The following is a 16,469-nucleotide window of genomic DNA, read 5'->3' on the forward strand; positions in this document are numbered from 1 at the left end:
TTATTCATAGAAACTTAATTACCATTCAGGAATGTAACAGTGGCCCAGTGTAGCCCAGCATTCTGTCTCTAACGGATACGGTATAATAAGTTTATGATAAAATTGGCCGGGAGGGGAAATTTCTTCCTAATCAACCTATTTAGGGTTTGGCTCGCATCATTAATCAAAAAGATGAGTGTCCTATACATTCTTTTAGCTGCATATTTTTTTTTAACTGAGGACAGTTTTCATACCACTAGAAACACACAACCCTTTTTCAGCTGTCACAGTCTCTGGCTTCAATTACATCTTGGACTAATGATTCGTGCAAGTTAATACCTCATAAAAACCACAGAAAACGATGGTGCTGCCCTTGAATTCATCTGAAAGCTCATGAAACAGGATAGCTATTATACAACAAACACACATATAAAAGTAATAATAATAATCAAAAGAGAAATACATAATATAAGCAACATTTATTCTCTGTCAGGAAACAGTTGCCTCAAACTTGTTCAGAACAATACTGAATACCTGTAGGCATGAAACTCACAACAACCTTTCTCTTTTTATCTGGGCTGCAATTCATAAGCATACTCAACTTCATGCACATAAAAACCATAAAAAGTATACCAGCTATACCCGTACTCCTCCAGCATCTCTCTAATTCAAACATCAACCTACGCAATACGATTCATTCCCCTTCCTAAAGCCATACGACATCCACCTTAATTCCCTCAACGTTCCACCCAAGAAGAAAAGTCCGTCTTGTGTTTCTTAATGATATCTCTACTAGAAAGCGCAAATTGCACTGCTGTGAAAAGTTTGATGGACTTCTTCATATTAATACATATTTTGTTCAGATTGGAAGATTACTATTAAGCTTGCTGAGGGAAGAATTCAGAAGGTGAGGAACGCCTGCATGAAAAACAGAATAAGCAGTTCTTTCCAGCTCCACAAATCCTTTATTATGAATCCGTTATTGTACAGATGAACAAGGCAGGCCAGTCACTTAAAAATGCGTCTACTAATTACAGATTCCCATTCTGAAATGTCTGGTTTTTAAGTCTACAGTTTTTAGTATTTTGACAAGGAGCCTTTATATTCAAATCACTATATTTAACTCATCATGAAATATCCCTTTGTCACACCACACCTGCCAATATCCACATAGTCTAAAACAAGGGACCTAAATAGGGAGCGAGAGCTCAGACAGTACACAGGAGACCACTTGTGTTCGTCCCCTCCCTTTTGTCAGCACCACTGGGCCATTCTCTTCCTTTCACAGCATCACTCTTTAGTTTCAAAAAACAGACACCCAGAGAAACCAATATCATTGTTTTCCCATTCAAAAACAGATACCTACTCCTCTCAGGTTCATTTTAACTCTATGGAGGTATTACCCCAGATACACCTACTCCCTTTGCTTTCATTCAGTTTGTCATATGGTTTTCTAAAAAACTGGCCAGGGGTCCAGTGCAAGGAGATCGTCCTCCAAAGGGCCGTGACCACAGACAGCTGTGGAGGACATACACTGGGGGAGAAGGCCGCAGGAGGGAACCAGCCTTTCCCCTTAGACCTAGGAGATTACTTTGCATACGCTGGTTCACATAAAATGAACGGGGATTCAGAGGTTTGGCCCAGAATGGGAGAAGTTCATAGGAGCAGGTGATATCTTCTACTAGACGAAGCGAGGTTGTTGAAAATAACGGGCAAGTTTCACCGAATTTCAAGTGTATCTTCCGTTCTGAAGCAAAGTTCAGACTAAGTATAGGAAGGGAACAATTTATTCCAGCTTAGCTGAATAAACAATAAATTTTGTTTTAAAGTACAGGGATATTCATTCGGGTTCAAATTACAATATTTAAGAACAACAAATGCAGTTTTATTCTATAATGGTATGATAGGAAGATATCAAACAAATAAAACAGAAAACATTTATCAACCTTTAACTGATGATTGCAGTGATGCCTGCCAACGATCACAAAAAAGGATGTTTTAGATGCCACTTCCTATGCTGGTTCTAATCCCAGTTATCAAGAACAAGTGAGGAAAATATTTAGCAAATCAGCTTCACATTCAGTTGAGAGAGAGAAATTTCCTTGATTAGGATTAAGCTATATAAATTCCGAATCATCTGAAGAGCCTAATAAAAGCACCTGAAAGACTACCTTATTTAAAATCCTCTGTTATCTGGATCATTTTAGCACAGACAAGATCATTTTGATGTACGCTCTTACCTGGCATAAGCACAGCAGCAGTCAGAGCACAAGCCAAACTATTAGTTGCATTCACATATATAAGAGGAAAAGAAGCGCTCCTATCAAAAAAAAATCATTTAGTAGTAAATCCTCCTAAACCTAAGGTACATATTTTCCAGGTATTGCTAAATAATAGTGGTATCTCTTTCAGCTACTCAGTTATACTTCAAAGCTATAGAAATGTTTAGATTCAGATATACTGTTTTATCAAAATTACTTTTTCTTGTTCCTTTCAAAATAGATGTATTAATATGCCCATTCTTTCAATAGAAGCAACAGTATTGAGGGGAACATTTTTGCAGAGCTTTTTTTTATTCTTCATGTCCATGACCTTTGATATCTTTTTTTGTAGACAGAAATTTAAATAGCGGATTAAAGAAAATACGTAATTTTAGCCAGAAGCCAGAACATTTCAGACAGAATTTTGCATGTTTTTCTGACTACAGCAACTCTGCCAAATGCAAGAACAATGTTTTTACCAAACATTATACTTCTCCTACAACGTATTAACTATATACATCAATGTTTACATTTTTGTGTTCTGTGGTGCAGTACTGTTGAGACATCTTTCTCTATAAAAACTTTCATGACCGAATCTCAACAACACAGAACGTTAACAAACCCACTGCTGCCCTTTTTTTGTAGCTCTTCCAGGTTTCTCCTCAGAAGATTCAGAGTACTGATTCACGTGTAATAGCCTTATCCTACTGTTTCAGTCTGTATATGATTTGTATGCCAATATGCAAACAAGAACTCCCAATTGCTTATTGAAAGTTGTTTCTTTTATAGCTTTGAAAGAGACTCTGACAAGGCACATAGCATTAAAATAGCTACATTTATACAATTTCAGACTGTCTTCTTTTATACACTGTAACCCAATCACACGTAGACAGCATGTATTAGCTCCTCTTCTACACTACTATCATCATCTTGCTAATCTCTCCTAGAAACACTTTTCTAACGCAATTAAGTTATCACCTAGTCCTACATTGTTCCAGCGTTAGTATTTCTAGGGCTTTCTCTAAAAAACAGTTCTATTACAAGAGAACTATTTCCAAATAGAAACCTGCAAACGATCTCCGAGAGGATATGAAGGAAGAATGTATCAAATACCCCAGATAGCATTTCCCAGCTGAAGTCATACAGCTTAAATAATGCATTTGTACAAGTTTAATGTCTTTGTGCGTTCACACAACAAAACATAGACCATCAGACTATTGGCTCTGGGAACTACTCTACAACTTCTTTTTTAAATAATGAAAAACCAATGGCAACAAAAGCACCATGCAACGAATGTAAGGGGCATTGTGCTTGTCCATGTATGACACTCACAAAATTTCCTATGCTTATTACTTATGAACTGTTGGCCAAATTGCTGTAGTGCTTTCTCAGTAATGTCCCAAACAGTTCAGACTCGAGAAAAGCAATCTGTGGGACTAACAACAGGAAATTAAGCCTTTTTTCTTGATATCACTGGTTTCCAGCACAGCTGAAATCTAGGCAACCAAAGCTACCAGGTGATATCCTGACACCATGGAAGTCTACATTAGGGATTGTCACAATCACTGCCCAAAACATCAAAACTCAGGCTGAAAAATGCTCAAAGGGGAAAGAATAGCATTGGAAAAAGTTGAGGGAAAAACAAGGCAAGTTCTGATGATGCATCCTAGGAAACTTTGGCAGCCTTGCTCCCTTTGGTCAGAAGCACCTCCTCGAGTATAGGTAAAATTTACTAGAGAAGATCTTTCTCTGTGGCTTGTACAGAAAGGTTGTATAAACAAGCAACTTGCAAATTTCTCAGACGTATTTTTGGTTGAGATCCTTTCTGTTCAGCATCTTCAACCTTATGAAATATTTTTATCTGGTCATTTTACTGACATGACCCTCCTGCCTTTCACTCATGTTTTCATTCACTCATCCCCTTAGAGGCTGGAAAACAATTTTGTGCAACACCACAAAGCACATCTGAAGATAGAACTACTTATGTCACAGGTGATTACATTCCTAGGAAGCTAAATTCTTTTTTTTTTTTTTTAGTTAGTTTTTGGATATGTTACAATATATCTTTCATGAAACAAGTACTCACTAAAACTCTCTCTCTTCTACTAGAAAGAGCTGAGCACAGGACAGATACTGGACGATATCCACCAGGCTGCAAATAGGCATATTGCAGTTTGCCTGGTCCCATCCAAAGCCACAGTTCAAGGGGCCATTGCAGTTGTATCAATAGCAGTAGCTGAGCTGCTGAGGTTAAAACTAGATTGGGTCTGTCTATATAGAAGAAGTTGCTCTTCACCTTAGATATGTCCCTAGAAAAGATCTGCTGGTGATACTATGGAAATTAATTTGATGTATTGACAGCCACTGCAATGTCCAATGATGGTACTCAAACAAAAGATAACAATCATTTATCCATAAGATCTTTTAATATAGCAAATATTCTTTGAGTGATTTTTTTGAGGATTATTGAAACAGTTTATACCAAATGTTCACTGGACAATAATGAAAGAATAAAGCTAGAAAAAAGCATTTGAGGCACTTAATTGGGTAAAAGGAAATTTGGGTTCACTTTCTGGCTCGACTGCACATTTCCTGTGTGACCCAGGCAATTCAACTAATCTAAACACATCACAAGTTATTGGTGTTTTATTTTACTTTCTATCCCTTCCGCTCTCCACAGATTTTTGCCTTGTCTATTCAGAACGTAGATACTCCAAACAGTAAACATACAAACACAAAGACTAGAACAAGAGAGTTCTGATACATGTTATGGACTCTCAGTTCTTTTGAAACAAACAAACAAACAAACAAACAAAATCCCCTACATCCCTACTAGTGAACAAAAATTTGCTTCTTGCAGCATCCTTTTGGCTGGGTATTGGAGGTTGTGGCAATGTATGGGCAGGCAAACCTGAGGCCTACAGTCCCTTTCCCTGACTGATGCTCTGTATCTCAGATGCATAAAGAGAAGCTCCTACAGGAAATACGGAAGAAGTCGTGATCCAGGAAACCCAGGCACCCTTCCTGCAGCTCTTTAAAACTACGTGTCTCTAAGCATAAGAACCAGATAAAGTGTGGTGCTGTTTTAACCTTTCTGCCCTTACTTTTTGCCCTCCTTTTCATGCTGAGGCAAAGTAAGTTTCATTAATTAACTTGAATGCACATCCGTGTCAAATGGAGGCAGAATGAAGATTAGGAAAAGAAAGAAATGCAGAAGACAGCTAAGTATCTAACAGAAGTAATTTTATGCTTCAAAAGATTAGTGAAATGTTAGCTGCTAATATGCTTAGGGAACTGGCTAGAAAGTTTAGCTATCGAGCTTAACACACGCGAGACCACAGCAAGCAAATAATGAAACAAGGATATTAAGTGGCTTGGTATTTTGTGATGAGCTGCCAAAGAATTTCTTGTCCAAATTTTCCTACCAATGCCTATTGCTACTTAGGCTAAACTAAGGTCTTTGCTATCATTGCCTTCCGTTTACTAAAAGTGCCTAGCTGTTTTCAAAAACTCAAGCAGAGAGATGGAAAGTCTTAGACTTAAACCTCCCGTATGTGCCAATGCTTTGTTTATTCTGTCAACATTAAGGTTTCCAATGGTTTACTTTCCAAATCAATCAATTCCTGAAGCTGACTATATCACAGAAAATCAGAGGGTCATATTTATAACAAACCTCTATACTCAGTGAATACAGAATAATAAGATTAATTTACTGATTCCTGATATTCAGTGTTCGATGAGACTTGAATACTTTCAACGTATATCTTTGCTTTCTTTGAGTACAGGGCATAATCTCCATGCCACTGGTAGAAACCTTTATCACTCGCTGAAATTGACATTCTTCTCCAGACACATGAAAAATTTATATAGAATAATTAAATGTTTTAAAGGACTTGCATCTACTCTTAATGTCTTTCGAGTTTTTTTGTTTTAATTTTCAGAGTTTAGAGTTTTTTGCACAATTACATGTCTTGAAGTGACATGTGACTGGTTTGAAAACCATTCTCTGTGGAATACGTCTTCCAGTTGACAGGTGTAACCTTTTTTTCTTCAGCCTGGAGCTAGGAAGGATGGCTCATCAGTGAACTGGCAGCCCTCCACTTGCTTATTTTTAAAAAATGTATATGGGTGAAAGGAGCCATGTATAAGATAACATAACTATCAATATTTCTGCTCTTTTTGACATTTACTGATCTTTCATCTATTTCTTATCACTTGAGCTAGGCAGCAACCTTGTAGGATTAGACTTTTCCAGCCAGAAAAATTTAAAAGACATCAGAAAATATCTGTAAGTACTTTGGTTTAGCCTTTTTGCAGGTTTGTCTGTTGATGGATGAAATAATTTATGATTCTAGCCGACACCTTTCTGTTTGCTAACAAATGGTTTACAGGATTTGCTTTTTCCTTTATCACCTGGTGCAAATATTTCACCACAGAAGATTAAAAATGAATTTGACTGCCAGCAGAGATATGGAGATTACTGAAACTGCAGTATCCTGCTCTTCCCAAACACGTCAGAGTAACTAGAAGGTGACACCCATGCTGCAGTGTACCGGTTATTCAATACCATATCTTTAAATTCACATTTTTTCATCCAAAAAAGGCCATGCAGCAATGGGGTGGTGCCTACTGCAAGCCCCTGTGCTCCAGCAGCCTCCTGGAAGACTTCTTGACCACTGGCATGACATACTGAAAAACATATTCAAATTTCTGCACGTGAAATTACCAAGACTTAACCTGCTTGCTCCGCTGTAGAGTTTCCAAGGAAAGCATCATATCAAGAAGAAATTGAATAGAAAACGAGATGTTCTGGAAACATAACTGGATATAACCTTAGATTGGATGGTGGGGAAAAAAAAAAAGTCATGGCTAATCATCAGTAAATGACCTAGCATCTGCATATGGTTTGTACTCAGAGCAACAATATACATATGCAAGAGAGAACCTGATATGCCATTTACATTGAAGAACAAGAATTAAAGAATCTCCTTACGGCTAGTGCTACATATTTTCTGGGAATGTACAAAATCAATTAATGTAAGCCTTGGTAAATAGATCTGATTTGTTAAAAGTTACATCTCTGTTACAATTTGCTGACTTTCTAGATTATAAAAATAGACATATAGAATACAAGAACCTAAAAATTTAGAAAATATTCTATGATTCAGTGTGAACTTTCATTCTGATGGATGTAAAGTTTTGTTTCTACATTTTTCTTCTAATAACTCTATATAAAACTGGAGATGCTATTGTGCATCCTCTTTTAAAACCTGCCTCTTTATTAGCTGTCTTGCTCCCACTTATCCATCACTCAGAATTAACAAACCATATGTGACTGATGCTTAAAAGGCAGATATCAAGGACAAGCACAATTAATCTTTTTCTTAAGCACCCAAAATAACGCTTTTTTATTTATTTTGAGTAATCCTAAAAATGAGTTTTCAGAATTTTGCTATGTTAGTATGAGATAACATTACATCTAAAACAAAACATACCATTTTGGGGCACCTCTGGAAAAAGCAAAGAAAATGAAGGTCTAGGTTTGAATACGGGCTTTCAACCTTCCACCTAGTCTTCTCATTTTACAGATCTGCCATAGGTCAATTTACTCCTGCAGCCCATTTTAGCCATTAGCCAAAAAGTCTAGAGTTGAATGAAATAGTATCTCTTGAAAATTTTAGCGGTCATACTTTTTTCCTCTAATGATGCCTAATGATACATACAACCAAACGGGACAATCGAGCAGCACAGGCTCAGCAGAAAGGTCTACCTCTGCTTATTCTTTAAGGAACTTAATTTCTCTCTGTCTTCAGCACAGAGCGCCCTACGGAAATCAATGGGTATAAAAAGGTAATAAAGAACTAGTAGCATGTGGGGAACCGCAGCAGGAAAAGGGGATGATTATACAGGCAACTGCCTCTCCCAGTTCCAGATCCCTTTCATTATTACAGGAAAACTTCAAAGCCATAAATCACCTCAGCAGCAGACCTTTCATAATGTCCATCGATACGCTCAAAGGCTTGACTTGCAACAAACGTCCAGTTCAATGAACTGGATTTTTTTTTAAATTCAGTATCAACATTTGCAATCCTGAAACCTTTGCTGGTGACTGAACCTGGCTGACCATGCCTGCCTCAAAACAAGCATCCACACTTGTCTGGCTTTGAACGATTTGCTTAACAAAAAAGATACTCTGGACAATAAAAAAAGGTCAGCAGTCAAATACATCCCCATTAAGCTCTTCTGCTAATTTTACTCAGGAAAAGGTTACTAGCAAAATGTGCAATCCAGTGCTTTGCATCTTATGCATAGGCCTCAGATATAGTGTTTACCTTGCCAGTAAAATACCACAAACTATTGTGCCAGCAATTCTGTGTGCTCTTCACCAAAGGGACGGACTGCTTTGAAGTCGAAAAACAAAATAAAAACTATGGATCTATCTATCTAAATAACTCTGATTGATAGTCAGATATATAAGAAAGCCTGTTGCAAAATCCTGATTGCAATCATAGTGGTGGGATGTGCTCTGGGCTATCTGCAGTTGAATTATGTTTGAACTCTTAAACCTACTCTATGCCCACTGAATCAAAGTTGTTTTCCAAACCAGACTTCAAACTAAGAGAGCATGCAGCTCTTCAAAGTAAGTCACAGACGGTACTCTGCACATTTGATATACATCTTCAAGCATTTCCTCCTCTGCACAGGACAGAAGGCCAAAACTACTGATAAACAAGATTTTTTAAAAGTAGGATGGACTTTCTACCCGTCCTGTTGTAGATATTTGTTTCTGTATCCATGCACTGAGAAATGATTTGCTTTTTGCTGAGCAAGTCAAAATTGTTAGAAGAAAGCACTTAATGCTGAATACTTGCACACCAACCTTCAAATGTCTACGGTTACAGTTAATGCCCAGGTTTCCTGAGTTTATCTGTCCAGTCTTACCCGCTGCTGTTCTTTAAACTGTATCCTATAGTCTCTAAACTTTCTATTTTTGGTGTTCAAACCAACTAACTCCTCACGTAATTCCAAGGCCTAACACAGACCCAGGTTTGCTGCCATTACCTTGCATTAGAAGGTGATGTCTTCTCTTAGAGTCATTGGAAATTGTTGTTTCGATGCTTCTGCAGATACTCTGAGAGGTGTCAGTGTGTCCCCCGTGTCTTCCAGGTCCCTCCTTCCTTTCCATGGAACGAACAGGGTAAGAGGAAGAAGCAATACAATAAATAAAACTGGAAAGACACGAGGAATCTCCTAGAAGCTGTGGCTGCCATCTCTGTCAGAGCCTGGAAGACAGAGAGGAAGAGTTCGAGAAGGAGCACCAGAAGACAATAAATTGCCTCCTATCTATCAGAAAGGAATAAAAAAAAGGCCCTAAAAGTAGATTATCTTTGATTTCTCATAATTATAGCTTTTCCTGTGTTCCTTCTATCCTTTTAATACTAAAATTTCCAAAATATAAGCATAAATATTCATTTAGACAGAACAATAATAGCAATCATCTAAGGAACTGATCACGTATCAGCAGTCCAACAGCCACAGACATGAGACTGTTGTTTGAAAGAGAAATATGACAATGGGAGAATTAAATATATTTTGTGAAAAGCAGCAATATGGTCACTACACTGAAACTGGTTTAAGGAATTTACACAGTGGGTTCTTAGTTACCCTGATGGTGCAGTAAAGCAGATGTAAGAAAACAAAAAATGCAATATAAAATCTATGTAAATTAGGTCATCGGAACATTAATTCATTTTTTGATAAACCTTCTGGAGTCTTCTGTAGAGAACAGACACAATTTTAGACATGAGTGAACAAAGCAGGACCTGGTGAAGACAGCACGGACCTTGCACTAAGCACTAGGCGACGCAGCGATCTAAGCAGGAGTGAAAGAGGAAGGCAAACCTGCTTCATCTGTAATTCAGATAATCCCCTTGCAAATATTTGAAAATCAGCTCAGCTCGAGTCACAATGCGTTCTGCTAATTTTTTCAGAGCAGAGAATCGCGCGTTAGGCTGATGGAGAGGCTGAGTATTCGTTTGGGATTCTTAGCAGATGACAACGGCAATGAAAAATAAAATGGCTTTGTATTTCCTTTGTAAACCAAACAAGCAATGCCAAATTTGGGTCAGATGAAACTTGCCTTTAAAGTTAATATTAAAAAAATGAATTCACCCTTTATATCAAATCTCTTAAAAATATTTAAGAGCATTTTAACTCTGAATGCCTAAAAGAACATATGTCCCTAGTCAAAAGAGGTCTGAAAACTTCCAGCTGAAGGAAATTGGAACAGCTTGCTTTTCCTAACTCTAATATTTAATTATTTCTGATATTTATCATGTTTCCTAGCGACAAACATGTCCTGGGACAATACAGTGGGATAAAAAAAAAAAAAATCATCTGCATCAATAATTAGAAGTACATGCTTACTGTTTACAAATAAATACTTAATTTACAAAATGTGTTCCCTAAATGAAAAAACAAAACATCAATGAGTATGCATCAGCAAAAGCAATGATTTTAAATTTACCTCTGTGAATTTTTTTACCCATGTTGTTTAATAAGGCAACGAGTAAACTGAAAAGCACAAAGAAAAATAAAAAGGTCCTAGCACTGCAGGGATATAAACCACTGCGCTTATCGCAACTGTAAATCAGGCAGGCTGAAAGCTCATTGCCACATAACAAAATCTTCACGCACCATGTCAAACCTGTGCAGTACGTAATGGACAAATGACAAGCTGACAGCTTGCAGCTGAGAGGCTTTCTTCCACAAGGCCAGCTCCCATTTCGAGTGACGCTTTACCACTCCTCCCACCAACACAGAGCACAGGCTGAATGGCAAATTGCTAGCTGTATCCTCCCGCAATCTTCTATTAAAAGTCTTAATATAATTGCAAACTTATTTTTCTCTGAGAACCGAATTCTAGACTATTTTTAGGAATGTCTAAACACATGCCAACAGAGAGCAGATGAACCGAGGCTCAGCTGGCCTTCACCGCTGCAATGAACAGCAACAGAGCTTGCCTTCCACGGGTGGGAAGGGCGGTAAGGAGGGGAAGATGAAGAGAGTTGGAAAACTTCATCCTTCTCATCAACAGAGTCAGAACACTTCATCCCGCTCTGGCTTGGGAAAAATCAGCTGCTGGGGAGGGACCTGAGCAAGAGGGACAGGTAGGACAGGACTTGGCTAAGGCTTTTGTTCAGTGACGTTGGACTTTTTGTGGCTGCTTGGCAGCCGGGGAGAGCTGGCACAAGGCCAGACCTGGCCAGCCGCGTTGGCACAGGGAGCCTGCAGGAGCCTTGCCGGGAGCGCTGGGCAAGGGGAGGTTGTAAGCGTGATGCTCCCAAACAAGGGACTGCCCTTGGCACTGAACCCTTGGCCGTCAGATAAACCAGAGAGGACATGCACCTGTGGAGGCTGCAGAGAAGGAGCTCAGTCCATCCCTCAGGCATAGGTAAGGTAGATGAGAAAGGAACAGGCTCTGTCCTCCTCAATGTGGTACGTACGACTTTTCCAAAACACAAAAGCTACTGCAGCACACACGCTCTCCTCTCTCGCTGCGGGACATCACAGAAGCTAGAGGCGCAGCCATAAGCAGGCTGCAGCCACACCGCTCGCTCTGCAAACGTAACGTACCCTTAGGGCACCAGGGAAGTCGTGAGTTCAAAACGCCTCAGGCAGAGGATGCAACTCAGTTTGGGCTTCTCCTCTCTCCAGTATCGGAGGGCAAAAGAAGAACAGTTGACAGCCACCAGCTCCTTCCTCAGCAATCTGTAAGTCTAGCACATCTGCCCCATGCTTTATTTACGAGTGGATGAAATAAAACAATTGGATTTGTGTCAGCTGGAATATCTAAATGCTGAACAGAATGACAGTTTGCAGTTTTTCATTTTGGCCACACAAATACACAATCCGCATTTTACTTTATGCTTGAGTCAAAATATCCTGGCTTTCCTTCCAGAGCTAGAATTAAATAGGATGGGCACAGGCAGCCGCTTTGGGTCCTGCTGGCTTGTGTCGCTTAGAATAACGCAACCTAATCGCCACCTCAGAGGCTGAGGATAGTGGAGAAATGAAATTGTTGCCTTCCCTTCACTTTTTGATGTCTTGCACTATGCAGACTCTAAGACCAGTGCTGTGTTGGCTGCATTTGTTGTGTTTCTAACTTTAATGGAAACCTAGCAGTAGAGCTAAAGACAGCAACCAAAAAAGCGAACCTTCTCTCCTGCCTGTGGGCTGAAGTCAAACTATGTACTTATTAATAAAGGGAATTATCTTGTATGCAAGGTTTTTCTACAATAGAGATTAGAGATGCAAAATTCTTTTTATGTATCATCCTCCCTTCTTTATCCTGTGAATAGCTCCCATAAATAGGAAAGTGCAGAAAGCGCAAACTGATTAAGAGTTAGCAGAAAGCTCTAGTAACTGATAAGAATACATCAGCAGTAGCTAAAATGTGGCTTCTGCTTTAGAGGTTTTAATTGAAATACAAGTCTTCTGCTGTTTGGGTAGTAATTCCATAGCTGTCAAATATTACTAGTGCAAAAACTATGGATAATGCTGAGTTTCAGATAATTTTTTTCTTTTTAAAATGAGGCAATCCGAAATGTAATATGAAAACTTCTGGGGAAGGATCAATACGCTCTTGATCAAGACGATACAACCAAGTTTTTCACACAAAGCCTTTCTTTAATAGGATTTTTAAATAATGGGCTATTCACTGAGATGGAATTACAAAAGGCAAATCTAAGGAAGTTTCTTATACATATTAACTAAAATGGAATTCCTAACAATGGTTCGTATAATAAATAGCCAATGCACTAATCATTATTAATAATATTTTTAGCTTGCTGTTTAATTCTTCAAGAAGTCAGGAGACAATTTTAAAAGCCCCCTAAGACTAAAAACAAAAGCTAGCATATTTGGAAATCATGCATATTCATATAAATATCGGTTACCTTCAGGTCTGTACAAAAATATCTGGATACTTATTAAAAAAAAAAACAACCACCATTTGATTTAACCACTCTTACACTGGTTCGACAGCGATCCTCCTATCCCGCTATAGGGTAGATCCCGCCTGCCCGGAGTGCCCCAGCTACTGCAAGGAAGAGGGGATTTGCAGCCGGGCTGGGCTCGGGCTGCCAAAAAGAGCAGGGCTGCTGAGCCCCAGTGTCACCTACGGGGACCTTGCCGCCCCACAGCACCCGGGTGTCCCCGGCTCCCCACTCGGCACCCTGAATCTGCCGGGGACATAAGGTTGAAGTCACAGGCGCCAGAGATGCCTGGCACAGCCAGAAACAAGCTCCCTTTCCAGTATGCAATTTGCAGGCTTACGCCCCTGGAACCTGACCGCGGCCTGAGTCAGAGCGCTGGTAATTATAGTATACGCTTTTACTGGGGAAAATTATCCTCTAAACACACCAAAGAGTGGCCATTTCATTTCATTTCTTCTAGTATTTGCTGAAATACTTCCAAAGAGGCATTGTTTAATAAAGATGAAAGGTAGCGCTGCCACATGATGTTTCCTATTCTGCTATGTGAAAAATGGCAATTTTCTCACCATGCAAATTACTCATGAGTTTTATGAGTATTACTCATAAAACAAGCCCGCCAACCTGCTGATCTTTTTGCCACTATTCCATTTCTATTTGGAGTGACCAGAAGGAACTTCAATATTTCTAAGTATTTTTTCTAAATAAAGAGCGATTCAGATACGGTAAAAAATATTCATGTACGGATGGGTCTGTAAGATTTCTTCATCTCTATTCTTTTCATCTCTGTGGATTTTACTAGTTCCACAGGCATTTACAATCCTACCATTAGAATGAATTACTGTAAAACTAGGTATTATGTCTTTATCGTCACATAATATGTGTGAACTTGTATTCACTCTGCACATTAGGCAGGTGATAACCAGAGCGTATTCCAGTTATGCAAACCGTAAATTTAGGTAATACCACAACTATATTACGTGTCTTTCAACAAATGGGAGTTTTCCATTCTCTTTGCTTGTTATTCCAATTAGCGTTCATAATAAAGTCACTGAATTGCTACTTCTTCAGTTTCTTTATCTTACTGATTGTGTTTTCTACATGCCTTCTTAGTCCTCTGCTCTTGCATTGCTTAAACCTCTTTTGGCTGTTCCAGTCAATCTTCAGACAGAAGAGTACGTTTGCTATCTACTACGAACAGGTATCCTCTTCCTGCACTTCTCTTCCAGTGATCCCACTAGCGGATGATGTACAAAAGAGAAATATTCACCAATTACACAGCCAGTAATTCACCTCGTGTATTTTCTGCCTTATCCTTCCTCTTGTGCACTCTCAGGGATCTCTGAAAATGCCATTTCGACTCTCCTCTTCTCTAGCTTTCTTCTGTAGTCCCTGAAGCATCAATAATCAATACAGGCAATACCGACCCTCTGTGGGGTCTGCAGCTCGCTCTGCTGATACTCACTCTGCAGCAGCTTAAGTAATGCAAAGAGCTGTTGTTCTGCATATGCAATGTTGCTGCAGGTTACGGATTCAAATACATTTCACACTTCTAATACCATTTGAAAATATTATTTCCAAGTATTTATTTTTTTAATTTTGGGACATGCAGAGAAACCTATTTCTCGTACAAAGTGCAAAGTTCATTAGCCATAACAGCGCACTCTGCCTTGGTGTCAGATGACACGGCATTAGTTATCACAGAAAATACATAGAACAGTGATATTCAAATCCGAAAGCACAGGAGACTTATCCACTAATTTTATGAAGGCTACAGCAAGGAATTCTAGATTGAGCATAAAAAGTAAGAAGACATTTTACTGTCTATACATCATTAACCCCTTTTTGGTTATAAACTCATAAACCATAAATTCATTGTGTTTTGTGCCCACTGCACAGATCAGAGAGAGGGCCAGAACCTGCTAAATAATATATTTAATTATTTATTCATAGGATATCTAAATGCAAATAGCTACAAAGGAGCCAAATTCATCCTCAGATATTTAACCCAAGGTTTAACTGAAAAATGCTTAGGTTATTTAAAATTTCAGTGTTTAAATTTAACGTTAACTAACCTGCCAGGCTAATTATAGCAAATCTCACTGTAGTTTCCAGAGGTATCTTTTATTTGTCCACTATTTCACTGTGATAAACCCTGCTGAATACAGAATTTCCAATGGTACTAATGCATTTTAAAGATAAGGTGCAGAACATGTAATTGCCTTTTTTAATCAAACAGTAAAATGATTCTATTTGCTTAGGCCCTCCTTCTGGGTTGAATAACAAAACATTTAGTTGTCACCTTGAAACTTTCTATTAATAGTGTTTCTCTGCAGACATAATGCTTTTATTTTAACTGCCTCCATTTCTGTAAAAGGTGAATTTCAACAAGTCAAAGTGCCGATAACACGTCTGAAGATAAAAATTTGTGTATCATAAAAGATTTGTACTATCAGAAGGAATATGTGAATACATTGACATGCCTGTAGTCCTTTGCAAATGCCATTTGTGGCTGTCAGTACAGCAACAGCGGAAGTTTTACATTTTCTTATATTTCACCTTCAATTATTTACATTTTGATAGTATTTTCTTACCAGATTATCTGTTTATTTATTTTTAGAGTTATACCATTCTGACCTTGCCTAAAGGACCGAAATTGGCTTGTACTTACCCAAAATACCTACATTTTACACAGCTGGTGTCTTTGCACACTACATGATGCCTCTGCTTTAAAGATGTTCTGGGCTATGAATCACAAGTTTCTCTGTCTGCACTGCAGACACAGGCAGGACAGGTAATGTGTCATATGCAACTATTTCTCTGCTGAAAGGAAATATTTTCTCAGCAATTAAAATTCTGGAGTTTTTGTCTCTCTCAGCCTTATCCACACAAACTTAGAAACGTGGACTGAAAAAGCTCGCCTCGGACTATCTTGAGGTTCATCTTTGCTGTAGAATTAATTTAGCTGTATGATCAGACTTTGCCCTTAAATCGATGCTCATTCACATACCAAACCGTTGCTTCTACTGTTTTCTACCTGACCTGGTTGGTTCCCCTGCAAGTGAAGGCTATTACTATTCTTCCTGGAGATCTTGCAACGAGAGTGCCAACTAAAACATTGAAATGCTGACACCTGTCCACTGTTTTTCCACAATCCCCCCGCAATTCCAGAAAGACAAAAAAGTCCTCCCACACCTTATTCTGAAAGGAATGGCAGGAATCACTTCATGTTAAG

At 38.7% G+C, this 16,469-nt stretch overlaps 1 protein-coding gene across 5 annotated transcripts in view; it reads right to left on the minus strand.

The window, feature by feature from the left end:
- Positions 1–16,469, minus strand: part of LOC104150540 (protein Largen) — a 157,808-nt gene that overhangs the window by 3,068 nt on the left and 138,271 nt on the right. For 2 of the 5 annotated variants that reach the window (XM_068928652.1, XM_068928651.1), the window contains one exon: positions 9,303–9,418. The exons of 1 other annotated variant lie outside the window; for it this stretch is intronic. The gene's annotated coding sequence lies outside the window, so the exon portion shown is untranslated. Of the gene's footprint in view, positions 1–9,302; positions 9,524–16,469 lie in introns of all 5 variants that reach the window. 2 more of the 5 variants (XM_068928650.1, XM_068928649.1) reach the window with 1 other exon arrangement.

The sequence above is a fragment of the Struthio camelus genome, chromosome Z, assembly GCF_040807025.1.
Source record: "Struthio camelus isolate bStrCam1 chromosome Z, bStrCam1.hap1, whole genome shotgun sequence".
Taxonomy (NCBI): Eukaryota; Metazoa; Chordata; class Aves; order Struthioniformes; family Struthionidae; genus Struthio; species Struthio camelus.